Genomic DNA, 18,222 nt, shown 5'->3' with positions numbered 1-18,222 from the left:
AGATTTTTCTTATTATTTAAAATAGTTACTTTTCCCTTTTTTAGATATTCATTAAGTATGCTGAGATGGTCCTTGAGAAAAATTTATTTTTAATTTAATCTACTTATTTAATTTAATTATTTTTTAATACTGTTGGACCTCCGTTATCCAAGCTTTTATTAACCAAGGTCGTAACCAAGCCAGCTGGCCAAAGCCAGTATATATTAATAATGACAATAATAATAAATAAATGATATAAAGAATGCTAGAAGTTAACCTTGCAGTGCTCGGATCCTCCAATAATAACAAAAATGTTTGAACTGCTTGGAAATGTTTTAGATCTTTAGGTGCACGCACGCGCACACACACACACACACACACACACACACACACACACACACACACACACACACACAAATTAGGGGGGGAGAGGAAAGAAAGTGAGGAGGATGGAGATATACTGTCGAAGCTCTTTATAGTGGCCCTCTTTTTAATGTCCCAACACGTCATAATGTCCTATGTGGTTGGTTCTGGTCAATTTCTCATTAACCTAATGCTATTTTACCTTCAGTGTAACTACACTGAAAATAAAAAGGATTTATCTATAACAACCATAAATTTTTACCTCTTAATCTGAATTTTTACTTTTTTATTATGATATAGTTGCATTTAAAAATCACAGAATGCTTCAAATATATTGACAGTTGACGAGCTTGCATACTGACCATGAGAAATCATTTGTTAAGATTTCTCATTCTCTTTTCTCTCAGTGTGGTAATAAAATAAACATCAGCTAGGAATTAATGAAAATTAACTCCTTGCATTGTGTATGTTTATTGGTATGGCTCCAAGAAAGTGGATAGCTTTGCCAATTTCAGATAAAATTCTAAATTAGGATTTTGCAAACTTTAGATAATGGTTTGCATTCTAAGACTGACATTGCCAAACAGTTTGGCATTCCTAATAGTACTCTGTTCACTATTCTGAAATATGAGAAAAGGGTTGAAAGTTTAGAGAAATCTGCTGCACTGGGTAGGATTCATGTATACATGCATATACTGAGTTGGGTTTTTTTTTAATTAGCAATCCCCCCCCCCCCGTAGGAATGGTCCATGATGCAAGTGAAGGCCTAAAGTCAGGAATGGCTGATTGTAGTTTGCATACGTGGCAATCAGTATTCACGTAGTATGCTGAGATTTGTGTGTTTCCTGCGAGAAAATAATGAATCGTCATTAAGATCTTTGCCGACTTTGGCGGCAAAACATACAGGTGATAGTACATTGCAACACTCAACGTAGTTAAATACTCCTGTCCTGTGGTGAAATTAGTGTATTGTGACTGGCTCAGCAGCGGTCGAATAACCAAAGGCAAAGGTCACATGTTTCACATGTGATCTTTGTTATTAATTAAACAAATTAAAAATTTTAATTTGGTATTAATTAATTTAATTATTAATTAATTAATTAAATTAATTAATTAATTAATTAATTAATTAATTAAAGGACTGATGTTATTAGTAGAGTCCCACAGGGTTCAGTGTTGGGTCCACTGTCGTTTTGTATATTTATCAATGATATTGATGAAGATATATCAGGCTTAATGTCGAAGTTTGCAGATGATACAAAGGCTGGCAGGGTTGTTAATGACAGCAATGGCAGTGTGCTACTGCAACAGGATCTAGATGATTTGGGCAGATGGGCTAAGAAGTGGCAACTGAAGTTTAACCTTGACAAATGCAAAGTACTGCATATGGGTAGAAGTAACCCCAGAGAAACGTACCAACTGTGTGGTACTACACTTAAGGTGGTAGAAAATGAAAAAGACCTGGGAGTAATTGTGCAGTCAGATATGAAGTTTTCTGAGCAATGCAGACAGGTTGCCAGGGCAGGTCATGGGGTTTTGTCAATGATATATAGGAATTTTGCTAGCAGGGAAAAGGAGGTGATTGTCCCTCTGTATAAGGCAATGGTCAGGCCACGCCTTGAGTACTGCGTACAGGTCTGGAGGCCTCATTTTAGGAAGGATGTAGATTTGCTTGAGCGTGTACAGAGAAGGGCAACAAGATTGGTGAGGGGAATGAAGGGATCCTCTTACCAAGAGAGGCTTAAGTTCTGCAAATTGCAGTGGCTGGAGACTAGGCACCTGTGCGGTGATCTGATTGAGGTGTATAAGGCCTTGAATGGGTTGAGCACGCTGAATTCTGATGGGATCCTTCCACTTGTTCAGATTACAAACCTAAGGGGGATAAATTCAAATTAAGAAAGGACAGATGTAGAATAGATGTGCGGAAATTTGCCTTTAGCCAGCGGGTGGTTAATTGCTGGAACAAACTTCCATCTGTTGTTGTGGAAGTTGATAGGTTGAATAAATTTAAGGAGGAACTGGACAGGCATTTGGAGGGAATTGTGTGATATTTTTATTTTTTTTTATTTTTTGGCTGATGCTGCGTAAGCTCATATACTTTCTTTCTTGCATCACATGCCACTACTACTACTACATCTATGTGTGGCCAATGCATTGTGTGTTTCGTCTTGTAACACTGCTGCAATGCAGCACAGTGACCCAGCTAGCCACCCAGTACAACGTAGGAATAGCAAGATCAATATCCACACTGATTATGCACTGGTCATTAGCTCGTATAGGCTATGACAGTCAACAGCCATCATGGGTACCCATGCTTACTGATACAAAAACTGTTCCCTACATCGCTATGTCAGCATCAGTACACTTGACTACTGATGTGTGGAAATCTGTTGCCTGTTCTGATGAATTCCATTTCCAACTCTATTATGCTGATGGGTGTATCTGCATTTGAAGAAAGCAACATTAGAATATGGTACTTGAATGCACAGGTCATGTTCAGCAGGCTTGGTGGCAGTGGTGTTATGGTTTGAACTGTTTTTCTGGTATGTCCTGGGTCCTGTGATCTCCATTAATCAATAGCTCAATGGGAATGCCTGTCTTTCTGTCTTTGCCGACCAAGTATATCCCTTCATGATGACAGTGTATCCAGACAACTCCAGTATCTGTCAACAAGACAACATGCCATGACACAAGGCTTGGCTGGTTGCTAATTGGTTTTCAGTAATATGACATTGAATTCTCCATCCTGCCGTGGCTGGCTTCGCATGCCACGGACAGAAACTAGGGGTCGGTCGTGCTCCATCCACCAACCCTTAAGCTAAGAGGCCAGATGAACAACAGAACCCTACGCTATGACATAACTACACATTGTACACATTATCTGGCCTTTATAGGGAACTGAATTTAACACATATTGGAGTTGTAGGTAACCACCAGTGACTCTTGACTCTCAACACTGTGTCGACTATGTTAAATGGCTTTAATTCTTTCTGTTATATTTTTGATATGCTTCTGGGCTGGCCATTCTTCTGATAATTATAGTGATGCTCTCTTTATTTTTTGGCATATGATCTTCAGCAAACACTCAGCTTTATGGTTTTTAATGAATGTCAAGTATAAAAATTTTGTTCCCATTCATATGCACCAAAAAGCCACATTCTTTTTTGTTGATGAGGCTGCATCCCCTGTTTCAGTTATTTCTGCGTTTTTTCAATCCCTCCTAATTGAATCGGTTCTGTGAATTTTCAAGTACATATATCCTGTAAATGTTCAGAACATTTCACACATGTTACTACTTCTTCTGATACGAAATATTATTGATGTTACTGGGGTTTGTAAGGGTCAAAAGTAAATGGTTGAGTGAGAGAACTCAGAATAGTTATCAATGGGCTCTGCTTTTCTTGGACTAATATTATTAGCGGAAATCCCCCACAGTTTTGGGCCCATTATTGTTTTTCTGTATTTTTTAATGATATTGATGAAGGCAAATCAAGCTTAGTGTGTAACTAAGTGTCAGGCCTTGATGGTATTTCTCCACTTTTTCTCAAAACCCATGCTTCTGAGCTAACTCCCATTCTGTTAAAAAAAAATTGAGAAATATGAAGTGGAGAACAATGTCACATACTTCGAGGCAAGGAGACAAATAATCAAAGCAGAATGTCATAGTTTCTCAATAATTTCAGTTAGTAGGTGTTCAGACAGACATATCAGTTTCTCCAAACATATTACTTCCTAATTTGGCTTTAGGCGCCTCCGTAGCCAGGTGGGAAGGAGCAGCAGTGCGTAGCACACGCTTCTTGATTAGACCGGGGTTCGAGCCCGTCACCACCAAATACGGAGGATGCGGAAAGGTCAGGGAATGACCACCGCATATCCCGGAGCAATATGGCCTTAGTTGCTAATGCTCCTAAAAACCAAAATAACAATAACAACAACAATAACCTAATTTGGCATATTTCTTTCTCTTTGTTTGCAAACAGTGTCCTTTGCAACAGATAGCTAAACAATCCAGTAATATCCCAATTACCATTCTGGCTTATGTTCCTCTAATAACAAAATCAAAAGTGACAGAAACTGTCAAACTGCAACCAACACTCTCCACTGGGATGGATATTGGTGAACAGAATGATGGAATTTTAGAAATCTATGTGAACAGTGAGATGAACATAACATGCCCCTTCTTTTCTAAGGGGGGAAAAATAGATTAATACAAGCAATCTACAATTGAAAAGTATTCAGAATCAAAAACAATCCATGAAACCACATAATAGCAAAAATCCTTCAGTGGAATTGTAGAGGCTTTCAAAATATAAAGGAAAATTTACTTGACCTTTTTGATTGATTTGCACTAGAAGGCATATCCTTCCAGAAACTTATTTAAATTTGCAAGTGCATCCTACTCTTGAAAATTATAGTATATTTAGATGAGATAGGAGTATTGACTCGCCAGCCTGTGTAGGAATGGTGGTTCTTATTAGAAACAACCTTCCATCCAAACATATTTCTCTTCAGTTAAAAGTTTAACACATTTTTCGAATTAGCACGGTTTTTAAATCGTTACCAAAATTTATTTAACACTGATTAAAATTTACTCAACATGAGAGCTGTGTGTAAAAATGTTGTCTCATTATGCAAACAGTTTTGTAAGCTTTAATCAGCAAGTAACTTCTGTTGTTGAAGAAATTGCAAACATCAGGCAAGAACTAGGCTTTAATGAAGTAGACAGCACAAATGTCTGGGGGTTATTAGACTCACATTCCGAAGAATTGAGAGATAATGACCTCCTTAATATCGATCAACAACATGCATATGAAGATGATGACTGCAACAAAGGAAAAAAATGCACAACAGAGGAGATCACTTTAAAGGAATTCCAAGAATTGTTTCACACTATGGAAATTTTAAAACAACAACTTATAGATTTAGACCTTAACCTCGATCGCAGCATTCAAGTCTGCTGAAACATAGACAATGGTTTGAGCTGCTAAAGTGAGATGTATGCAGAGAAAAGGAAACAGAAGAGTGTGAAAACTACAGTAATTTGGACAAATATTTATTATGGAAGTAAATTACATATATGAACTACATAATAAACTGAATTGTTTCAAACATCTTTGTTCTTCTTTATAGTTATATTGGCAGTAAAAAGTTATTAAAAAAAAAAAAAATTGTAAAGATTTTGAAAGCCCATTGGATGAATTACAGTTTTTTACATTGGTTATTATATTCGATTAGCATGTTTTTACTTAACATGGCATCTTCACAGGATACATTAACAGTGTAAAGCGGGAGGTTCCTGTATCTTCTTCATAATTTCTCATTCTCAAATGACCTTGAAATTTTTAAAAGATCAGCTACCGTCTCTGGTCTACTTACTCAGGGATTTCAATGCTCATCATTCACTGTGGGGATCTCCAACAATCAATAAGAGAGGTAAGCTGATAGGATCCCTGCTTGATACTTATCACCTTACCCTGACAAACACTGCTGAGCCTACTTATATCCCTTTTTCTGCAGGATACACAACTGCAGTACACCTTTCAATTGGTTCGTCTACCATATATGCAAATACGGAGTGGTCAGTTCTAGATAACCCACTAAATAGTGATCCTTTACTGATTCTTTGCAAGGTACAAACACGGGTAAACTTGCCCCCTCTTCTTTGCCCCACTTGGAAATGAGAATATGCCTCTCATAATCAGTTTGAAGATGATAAAGTTCAGTTCCATCCCATATCCCTCGAGGATCACTGTCCTCCCACCCCAACACTCCTTGTTGGATATCAAAAGGTATAACCTCAATAAGGCAAACTGGCAGATTTTTGCAGAACATACAGCAGCTCAGCTGCAAAAACAGGAAAATGAGTCGTCTAGATCAAGCAACTGTAGCCCGGACATACAAGCACTGACTATGACAAATGTTTTAACAAAAACAGCAGACCTGTCTATCCCACAAAAAAAAACCGAGGAAGCAGGCAGCCCCCCTGGTGATGCCCTGAACTCACTGTACTCAGGAGACACTTGGTGAGAACCACCAGAAACAATAACCCTTGGGGAGTTGTCTACAGAATAGTAACGAACAAGCTGCCAAGAGGAGATGTTGTCTTAGAAACTGCTGTGAAACCAGATGAAACCCCAACCCTGTGTTGGGCAGACTCTGTAAATAACATCCTAAACAGTATTATTCAGACAGAAATTGGGGATCATTCCCACACCCAGCTGGACATTATAAAAGAAAACACTGAATATGACAATGCCAGTATTGAACCTCTGTTTACTGTACAAGACTTAGAAATAGCACTATCTAAAACCAAAAACAATAAATGCCCAGGTTTTGATCCCTTAGAGGTTGAGATTATCAAAAAATTAGTGGAAATTGTACCAGACAAATTAATAGCACTATATAATAATTGTATGACAGAAGGTATATTCCCAAAAATATGGAAAAAGCTGTATTAAAATTAATTCTAAAAATCACCGAGGAAACCCTCTATTGATCCCAAATCATATAGACCAATAGCCCTACTCCCTGTACTAGAGAAAATATACAAAAGACTAATATATAACAGATAGCTCAATACATAGATGCAGGTTTACATTCCAACAATCAGTATGGTTTTAAGCAGGGAAACTACGGAGGATACCATGCACCACCTACTGACAACAGTTAAAAACTCAGAGGAGAAATATATGCTGGCAATCTCTATTGACTCACTCTGGTGGCCTAGTGTCCTTAGGAGACTGAGGCACCTCCGTAGCCAGGTGGACAGGAGCAGCAGTGCGTAGCACACGCTTTTTGATTAGACCGGGGTTCGATCCCGTGACCACCAAATACGGAGGATGCGGAAAGGTCAGGGAATGACCACCGCATATCCCCGGAGCATATGGCCTTAGTTGCTAATGCTTCTAAAAACCAAATAACAAAATAACAAACCTTAGGAGACTCCGCCAGGCAAATGCCCCACAAAACCTGTATAAGGTAATGAACAGCTATCTTACAGACAGAAGTGTCTCAGTGCCCACAAGATTCCAGGAATTGACACGTCCTGTGAATACAGGCTGCCCACAGTGTTCAATCCCTGGCCCTTTCTTCTGGAACATTGTTCTGGGTGAATTTTTGGCCTTGGATCTGGGCCCTATGGAAAGCCTGGTCTTTGATTTCATGACATGATTTTCCTTGTAAAAGGTAACATGCAAGTGGTTGTAGAGCAAAGATCAAATGCCACCCTCTTGGAGCTACAGGAGTGGGCACAAATGCACATGCTCAAAATATTGCCTGAAAAAAACCAAACTAATACTTCTAAAAGACAATTTGGACATAAGAAGACATCCACAAATTAAAATTAACACAACTACTATAAAAATAGTGACGGAACTAAAATATCTTGGAGTGGTCTTTGATTCTGAATTAACTTTTTATCCCTATTTGACTTACTTGGTGAAGAAGGTGAGAAATTATGCAGGTATGATTGCCAGGATCAGTCGATCAGACTGGGGGCTCAAATGAAAGACCCTGGCAATCATATACCATGCAATGTTCCTACCTGTTATCACCTATGGAGCCGGTGCATGGTTCACCCGTTCAGCCATAGTAAGAAATAGCAATAAATCAGAATCGATACAAAGGACAATACTTCTCACCGTTACCAGAGCATGTTGCACAGTGAGCATATCTGCACTACGTTGCTGGCCGGAGCTGTCCCACTTTACCTGGAAGTAGCCAAAGGAGTCTTGTATTATATATTTAAAAAGGGCATACCCACAGAATTTCTGGGGATAGCCCTTGATACAGCCAGCACCTTCAATGCTGAAAGAAAAAGAATAGCCACAAAACTCAATGAGCTATAGCAAAGAAATTGGGAGCAAGAAACCAGAGCTCTAGTTACTAAAAGGTTTCTGCCATGGGTGGCAATGGTCAGCCCAAATCCGCCTAGTGGTATGCCCCTGGACAACATTCATACTGACAGGTCACGGCTCACTAAAGGCAAAACTAACATCCTAAGGGCTGACCTGATGACCCAAATTGCACCTATGGTGAGAGTGAAGACTGGGCTCACATTTTATATGAATGTATAATTTATGACATCCCCAGAACACAGCTAATAGCACAGATTGGCCCCTTTCCAAGGGGAGAAGAACATCCATTCATTATAGAAGAGGAAAATTATAAAGCCTTTAGAACCTTCACACAGAAGGTATTCGAAATGTGCAGAACTATCCAAAGAATGGCAATTTCGCACCCCCCCCCAGCAATTAAATAATAATCAATAGTTAAAATTGCTCACGTCTCCCACCATACCCAGACGATGGGTATGGTGGGAGACCTAATAACTTTCAGGACAGCAGTATTCTGCACCCTGACATGACAAAACTGGATTGACCTGGATACCCACCTAGGACTACACTGCCATGTGTAGGAACCTGGGGCCCCACACCAAATAAGTAACCATCTGGGGGAGGGGCGATGTACAGGCAGCGAGGGAAGCAGATTAGCTGAAAAACACCAGTAAGCTGGTAGCAAAGGGATACAAGGTAGAATGAAAGACAGAATGAATAGTTTGGTCACTGAGTGAAAGAGTGAATTAGGAATTATGGTAAAAGGGAATAAATATCAGTTTTAGTGAAAGAAAGACCGATCCAGCACGTGGAAAGAGAGTGAATGAGTGTTATGGCGAATGGGAATGAGTGGAAAAGTAAATGTAATTGGCTTAAAGAATACAAAGTTAATAATAACTTACACTACTTTATATATACTAACAACACTATGACTACATTGTCCCTTGGCCTGCAAAAAACTTGTGGCTAGGTCTGCACCACAACTGAAGAATAATAGTAAGTTGAGGTGCCCAGAGAGTGCAGTGCAGAAAGCAAGAGTCGAACGAATGAAATGAAAGCCAGAAGAATGAATGAGAGTGTGTGCGTGATAAAAAAAAAAACACAAACCATAAATGTTAAAGTTAGTTCATACTAACCCCAGTTTTAATCTTTTATATTCTTTCTTATTTAGCTTAATTATTAAGCATCAATATTTAAATTACATTACACACCACTGCATCCTCCCCTGGTATTTAGGAAAGAGATGAATGAGTGAGTGAAAAAACACACACAGGCCTTGATTAACACGATTAATTCGTCCTCCGAGTGCATCGCGCAAAACGGAAACGCTTTAATTGAATATAATTATAATTAATAGGAAAAATTATAATTGGTCCTTGACCTTCTGGAATGTCCATAAAGAATTTAAAAAATACCTTTTAAATATCTTTTTAACTGTATATAATGTAAAAGATAATGAAAATAATTATGGAATTAAATGTTTATTGCATAAAACAGCAGTTCCCAAGCTGTGCACTGCAGAAAATTAAATTTTCGAGGCAAACACAGCGATACTTGACATCTGTCGGACACCGCGCGAACTACTAGCTCGAGATAGTTCACAGTTTCAACATTTCTTATTAAGTTGTTTGGACCTAACTACTAAACGGAACTGTTAGGTATTTCTTTTGGTATGAGTGCGCCTTGAAAAAATTACTGAGACACTAAGGGCGCCCTGAACCGAGAAAGTTTTAGAACCTCTGACATAAAATACACAATGAAGAAATGACTCTTGCGGAAATATTTGAGCAGTGTTGACTTTCTCTTTTCATCAATAAATTTCCGATAGCCGACAACGATCTTCTCTGGGCCCTGGCGAAATAAATATCGCAGAGAACCTCAAACCTTTTGTTTGAGGTTCTATGCGATATGAAAGATTTCATCTAATTCTTTTACCGTTATCTCCTTTGTGGTAACATTTTCATCTGGCTCATTTAAAAATTTGAATTTTTATGCAAGTGTGCATTGACTATTAGCAGGAGACAAACAAGTAACACGTCTTCTTCCGATGGTTGATGGGACACACCGAGGTGGGCAGCAGGCAAACGTTTGTTTTTTATTGACCGTACGACTCGCGGTAAGCTTAACGCGCGATTCAAATCTTTTTCAACTATCGCATAAAAAAAAAAAAAAAAAATCACGTTAACTGGAAATTTGCATTTTGTAAAGTGAAAAGTGGTATAATTTTTCAAATAGTGTTAACTGAAAATTGCATTAATCGAACTCGCGTTATGCGAGGCCTGGCTGTATATACAGTCAGTCCTCGTATAACACGTGTTTACATTACACGAATTCGATCATACACGATTTATAAATAGGGGAACGATATTGTATACAGGATGATTCACTACCAGTGCGACAAACTTGCAGGAGGTGTAGGGGGCACAAAGACGAATCGGAATCACATAGCATTGCAGGGTCCGAAATGCCTTCGTCATGCGGTAGAGGACGTTGAACTGGAGGTCGCATGAACAGCGATCCCACTGGAAGTCAACATTTGAGAACCGTTTCTGTTGAAGAAACCAAGTAGCAAAAGTCCTCCGAAGTGGATAATCCACAGGCTCCAATGATTGGACGCATTGCAGATGGTATGAACTCATTTGGTTTATTGACAGTATCCTCCATACAGTGGATTGGGATATACCCAATTGTTGACCTATCGCCCGAGTACTCGTACTCAGATTGCCTTCTGCAAGACGTAGGACATTCTCCTCATTGTCTGGCGTCCTCGTTGTTCGCTCTCGATTCATGGTACATCTTGCGAAACAACCAGTCTCATGTAACCTTCTGTGCACACGTGTGAAAATCGTATGATGAGGAGCACGCTTGTGTGGGAAACGTTCCTGGTACAAGCACAGAGCAGCGTGCCCGTTACAGTCCGCAGCTCCATATGCGAGGTGCATGTCGGCTACTTCAACGTTTGAATACTCGTCCATCCTACTGCCTCAAGAACTGGTTCGCAGATGCTGACTTCCAGCGGGATCGCTGTTCATGCAACCTCCCGTTCAACGTCTTGTACCGCATGACGAAGGCATTTTGGACCCTGCAATGCTATGTGATTCCGATTCGTCTTTGTGCACCCTACACCTCCTGCAAGTTTGTCGCACTGGTAGTGAATCACCCTGTATAACACGAACTGAATTCGCTTATGCATGATTTGCCTTTGTGTTTACAGGAAATGGTAGTAGAACGCGGAATCATCTCAACTGAACACAACACGATAGGAATGAAGAGAAGATTCTGAAAATGTATTTATGTTTTTTATATCAGTGAAAGGGAAACACATTTCACCATAATAATGTAAAAATCCACACAATTCCAGCTATTGGTATTATTGCAAATGCAATTAGATCGAGTTTACTACCAGTTTATAACAGATTCCACTAGCAGAAACGCAACTGGAAATTGTTTTTATTGTTTTACAGTAGTAACCCCCAGAAATGTGCTTTAGTAAAATGTGAGCTACTGAAGTGTTAATTATTAATAGTGTGTCTCTGCCTTTACGGTGTTGTTTATTCAGTTGCTACATGCACGCCGCTTTGTTTATGTGTATCAAGTGTGTCTCCTCGTTTTGTAATTGTGCTTTATTCCCTAAAAATTAGTAAAATACTTAAGTTGTGAAAAGGAAGCATCCTGGTGAAGACACTACAGGTTCAGAGAGAAAAAAAAGAAGCAATATCGATAGACAGAGATGGACTGGGTCAAAAATTCTTACCCAGGAAAATTTGTAGCGGCCTCACACTAGCATTTATGGCCAAAATCACACTTCTGGCCTCCGAGCCACTGGGGTTTCCCCGGTAAGGCTTATGGACAGTCTGCCTCTGTCGATAGAGAAAAAATATGAAATTGTGAAACACTTTGAGCAAAATGAAAGACCATGTGATGTTGCACATGCTACAGGCCTAAATGACGCTACGCCGAGAATTAGAAAGAATGCAGAGAAAATAAAAACAACTTTCATAGCAGGAAAAACTCAGTGTAACAAAATCCATTAGATCAAGACAAAGAATTGGAAGAGACGTAATGCCTCTTTGGATAGAAGATCAAACAAAGAACAAGTTTGCTTATGATAGAAGCAAAAGCATTAGCAATATTTTGTTATGTAATAGTTGTAATAAAATACTTACGTATTTTATTATAATAATCGTAATAAAATACGTAAGTATTTTATTACGATTATTTATTGCGTTTGGTAATGTTTTGGTTACAAATGTGTGTTCAATCTTTGGTGGTCGGCACATAACCCTATTTTTCCCATAGGGAAAAATAGGGTTATGTGCCGACCACCTCGTGTTTATATTGCACGAGGGTTTCTAGGAAGACAGCTATCATGCTTTATGAGGACTGACTGTATATATATATATATATATATATATATATATATATATATATATATATAAAATATTAAAGATAATAGAAAATGATAGAAAAAGTAAATCAATCAAATAATACATATACATTCAGGGATTTAAAAAACGCAAAAAAAAAAAAAAAAAATTATCGCTTTTTTACCCACAATCCAGATGACTTAAACTGGAGTCAACCACCCAGACTGAAGGCAAAAAACGACAAGAAGTTCTCTGTTTCTGTAATGATCAATATATGCTAAGTAATTTAAATCTAAACTAAATATAAACCAATATAGGCCAAATATAATAGAGCATTGGAATTTGTTTCACAAATTTTCTATAACTAATAACCTCATTAAGTTATAAAGACTTAAAGCCAAGTTCAACCAAATAAGAAGAAAAGCAAAGAAAAGGAAGCTTCTCTACTATGGTATCACACCAGCCATTTCCATCAACAGAACTTTCAGAGCCTCTCAATAAACATCTAGTAGTGCTGCTCCAGATGAGTTCTACACCATAATGTTAAAACAACAAAGCAAAAAGCTCATTGTTAAATTTCTACAAATGAATATTTTTAGAAAATACAGAAATATACTCGTCAAAGTTCTGTTATTTCACAATTGTCCTAGACTTCCTGAAGCCAGGAAAGGATTACACCTTTCCACATAATCACAGACTCTTTTTCACTGACTAGCTGTTTAGGCAAAGCCTTGGAAAAAATGGTTCACCAATAGCTAATGTGATTCCTGGAAACTAAAAACTTGCTAAACAGTAATCAGTATAGGTTTTGAAAGGATTGTTGCACATTAGATTTGATGATCAAAGCAGAAGTGAAGTGCTTTCATAAGGAGAAACACCCAGTTATGGTTACTCTTGATATTGAGAAAGCCTTCTACCACTTAGCAATATGGTGTTCTTCAAGATCTTTATTCTTTTGGTTTGAGAGGCCAGTTACCCATTTTTACAAAACTTCCTGTGCCACAGAACATATCAGGTTAATTCTATTATCTGTTGTCACTATTATCACTATTATAGTCATCTATTATCACTCGCAAACTATGAATACTTTTGAAAGGCAAATTCACTTTCCATAGCCAAAATAGAATCATGGAAACTATATTCAGATCCAGAAAACATATTTAAAAATCAGTCCAATTCCTCTTACCAACAGTTTTTGTTTATCAGGCTTATATTTAGATAATAAGCTTAATTTTGCCACTCATATAGCTTATCTTCGGACAGCTTCTCTAAAATTGAACATCCTAAGAGCCATCTCTGCTATGTTCAGGGTGCTAATAGAAGCTCCCTCTTACATCACTATAGACCTTATATACGTCACAAGAAAAAGTTCTCTAGCCCTTAGGAAAGCTGTGGAACCCTTCAGAACATCTCTTGTCCACAGTATGTCTGTTTGACCCACAATATGCCATGCTCTACTACAATAAACCTAATGAAAATTGCCCTGTGGGACTTTAGTTGGAAGAGTTCATGCATAATTCCAGCATATCTTCCAAGATGTACTTGGAAGATATGCTGAACCTCCCTGGACTCCATTCTTACCTTTGTGACAATTTCTTTCTACAATGGGGAAAATGCACCCTAGCAAACAACTTTCAGCAGCTACATGAAGTACATACCTTGGAAAACTCAAAGAAACTCATCTATACCAATGGCTCCAAAACAGATGTATCTTTAGGTGCTGCATCAGTTTTTTACACCTTTTTTGCAACTGTGTTTCTTCCTATTGAATGCAGTATCTATACCATAGAATTGTATGTAATAAAACTAGTCCTAGATAACATAAACAGTCACCATTTAAAGCAAGGTTTGATATGTACAGACAGCTTAAATGCATTCACTACCATTCAGTCTACTTTTTCTCCCTCTCATCCCATCCTGAAACAGATCAATCTGGTTTGTGACACACTATCAAACATTCAATCATAGTCACCTTATGCTGAATCTCTGGTCATGTCAGCTTTCTAGGAAATGAATGTGCAAATAGTACGTTAAACATCCCGACACTGGACCTTCCTCTTCCCCAAAAGTGCCCTACACTGATTGCAAATCCATTATTAAAACACCATGTAGGAATCACTATGTCGATAATAAATTCCTGCAGATAAAAAAAATATAACTGCAGCTGTGGACATTCAGTTTCAGGAGAAGCAGATAAGAAGTGATTCAAGCAAGACTCCAGTCGGTCATCCCCGTCCAACTCATCTGTATTTGCTTATGTGGGAGAACCCTCTTCAGTGTTCTTTTTGCCAATCCCAGCTAAGAGTCAAACATAACCTCATTGAATATTCTCAACAGCCAGGTAATTTGAAATACAGCTTTAGCTCTCTCTGTCTAACTTGCAGGAACCTTAACTTTATACACCTTCTTGGCAGTGATGCAGATTTTGAAGAACTGTTTCGCTATTTGAGATGTAGGAACTTGTAAATAATTGTCTTTCATTGTCATAATAGTGATGATTTAGTCATAAGTAAATCATGAACAGGAACAGTATAGCCCAGGAGGCCCTCGTGACCCTAAAATACAGTTATATCCGTTGTATATGCCACATCTTGAGTACTGCATACAGGTCTGAAACACCCATTTTATGAAGTATATGTATCTGTTGGAATGGGTGCAGAGAAGAGCTATAATATTGGTGAGGGGAGCAAAAGGCTGCTTCTACCAGGAAAGGCTTCAGTTTGGCAAACTGCAGTGTCTGGGGACTAGGCACCTCCAAGTAGATTTGATTGAGGTATTAAATGGATTGAGCAATCTCAATGCTGATGAAATCATTCTTCTTGCTCAGAATACACACAAGGGGACATAAATTGAAATTGAAATAGGGTGGTTGCAGGTCAGATGTGTGAAAATTTTCCTTCGGTCAGAGGGTGGTTGATTGATTGTTGGAAAGAACTATCCACCTCCACAATACCTATCTGGTGTTGTGGAGATGATTAGTTTGAATAGATTCAGTGAGGAACTAGATAGACTGTTAGAGGTGATGGACAACTGAAATGAGGGCCCTGAGTGCCAAGCGAGTGACAATAGCAATTCCTGAGCGATTTTGAAAGTAATTTACTTAAAAGAGTGGTTGATTGTAGTATAGTGTTATTTTTGTAAAGTTATTTAAATTTGCTATTGTGAAGTAAAGAAGTTAGCTCACTAGACAGAAAGACAAGATGCCTTTCTTTTTTTATATAGGACTAACTTATTAACACACTAACAACTAATCTTCCCTTATCTCTTGGACACTGGTGGCACCACTCATGCCTCCATTGGGAGGCTAGAAACCTGGTAGAAGAAATCCACTCTGCCAGGGCTAAAAGGAGCAATGATGGACACCACAAAAAAGCACTAAAGTCCGACTTAAGGAATGTAGATCGAGCTCGTCACCACCAAATACGGAGGTTGCGGAAAGGTCAGGGAATGACCACCGCATATCCCGGAGCAATATGGCCTTAGTTGCTAATGCTCCTAAAAACCAAACAACAAACAAGGAATGTAGAGAATAATCCTCCCATATCCATTAAGCTTTTTAGACCCCAAAATTTTAATTCTAATGTCAAGCTACAGGAACAAAGAGAATAATCGGTCCATATTTACTTATTCGGCTTTTAGACCTCAAAATTTTTTTAGACCTCAAAACAAATCAAACATTAAACTCTTTGGAGAGATTTCCTAAATTTTCACCTTTTCTAATTCTATTAATAATTTCTGTTTTTTGTTGCAATGTTCAAACTGTGTTTTATTTTCATTTACATTTTACCATAAAAAAATTGAAAAAAATAATAAATCGCACAGTTTCAGGCGATATTATTCCTACTGAATCTGGAGCTAAACTAATCTGAAATATGAGAAAACCCAGTAGTCTCTGTGATATTTTTCTAAAGCACATTTCTGAAGGTTACATAGAATTTTAGAGGTCACAACTATAAAACAATAAAAACAATTTGCAGTTTTTGGTTTCTTGGGCTTATTGTTTGTACAATCGGTTATAAACATGTAGTAAACTTGATCTTTCGCTTATTACAATCAAAATTCAATTTCCAAATGTAATCACTATCATCATCATCAGCCATTTTCACTCCACTGCAGGATGAAGGCCTCTCCAGCAACTTTCCAGTTCCTTCTGTTTTGAGGCGCCTCCGTAGCCAGGTGGGAAGGAGCAGCAGAGCGTAGCACACGCTTCTTGATTAGACCGGGGTTCGAGGCCGTCACCACCAAATACGGAGGATGCGGAAAGGTCAGGGAATGACCACCACATATCCCTGGAGCAATATGGCCTTAGTTCTCTCAATTCTAATCTCAATGATGTCCATTTCCACTTCCACTCTGCCAAACTCCATGTACTTTTTCCTGACAGAATCTCAGTTATCGGTTGATTCAACTACTGCTCATCTCAGATGCCCAAATTATTCGCTGTGTGATTCCTTTCACCTCAAAGGTGGTACTTGTGCATATGTCCGTTCTGGTATTCCCCCGTCAGAGACTTGGCAATTTGGAATCTCTTCTATTTGACCTTCTCTGGCTTAAAATCTCTCTACCTCATTGTGTCAAATTCATCTGTTGTCTCTACCATTCTCCCAACTCCACTAATCACTTGGAGCTCTTTGACTTCCTCTCTTTGCAAGTTGCCTTTCTCCAGTCCAACTTTCCTAACAGTGAGGTAATTTTCCTTGGTGATTTTAATGTTCATAACTCCAGCTGGCTTCCGTTTTCTAGTCACACCGACCCAGATGGTCGAGATGCTGAGGCTTTTGCAATTACTAATGACCTTGCACAGATTGTTGATTTTCCTACAAGAATACCGGACAATCCTAACCATACAGCTAACATGCGTGATCTTTTTCTCGCAAACAACCCTACAAAGTGCATGGTCGAAGAGGTCCTTTAGGCACTTCAGATCACAACTTGGTGATTGTCTCTTCTCCAATGGATCTTTATCTCATAGCTATTCCCAACCTCATGTTGTTTGGCGTTAAAAGAATGCAAAATGGGATGATCCGTCTGACTTCTTTTACTTTGTTGGATTACTGTTTCAAAACTTATGATGTCCATGTTTGCTCAGATGGTGTCAGTGAAATTATTCTTGCAGGATTGGAATCCTTTATCCCACACTCCACTTTAAAATCTCATCCTTTATCCAAACCTTGGTTTTCCAATAAATGTGCTAAGGTTGTTCAAGAGAAGAATGTTGCATATCGTAATTGACTTCTTTCTAATTCTTCAGTTTCATTTTCTGCCTACAACAAAGCTCACAACAATTCTAAAGCAGTTATTAATCAGTCAAAACTAGAGTTTGAACAGGCTAAGAGTAAAAAACTTACATCTTGCCCTAATGGTAGCCGAGCATTCTAGTCTCTTGCCAAAGCTATTGGCTGCAACTTTTGCCCATCTCTGCTCCCACCTCTGCTCAAGGATAAAGCTGACCTGCTAGCATCCCATTTTTCTTCCAACTCATGTATTAATGATCTTGGTAAAACACCTCCCACCATTCCCAACATGCTCATTTCAATGCCTACTGTGGTCTTCCATCAAAAGGATGTCAGAAGGATTTTGACGAATCTTGATGCTAAGAAAGCTCCAGTTCCGGATGGTATTTCTACACTCATTCCCAAAACCTATGCTCCTGAACTTACTCCTATTCTTTGCCACTT

The 18,222-nt window shown here is 38.5% G+C and overlaps 1 protein-coding gene across 1 annotated transcript in view; it reads left to right on the top strand.

Moving 5' to 3' along the window:
• The window catches only part of LOC150079124 (uncharacterized), a 243,579-nt gene that overhangs the window by 134,604 nt on the left and 90,753 nt on the right, over nucleotides 1-18,222 (top strand). The gene's annotated exons all lie outside the window — the stretch shown is intronic.

Source organism: Mastigoproctus giganteus, chromosome 10 (assembly GCF_048544385.1).
Source record: "Mastigoproctus giganteus isolate SK-2022 chromosome 10, ASM4854438v1, whole genome shotgun sequence".
In the NCBI taxonomy this organism is placed as follows: Eukaryota; Metazoa; Arthropoda; class Arachnida; order Uropygi; family Thelyphonidae; genus Mastigoproctus; species Mastigoproctus giganteus.
This window is presented reverse-complemented; position numbering and strand designations above follow the sequence as displayed.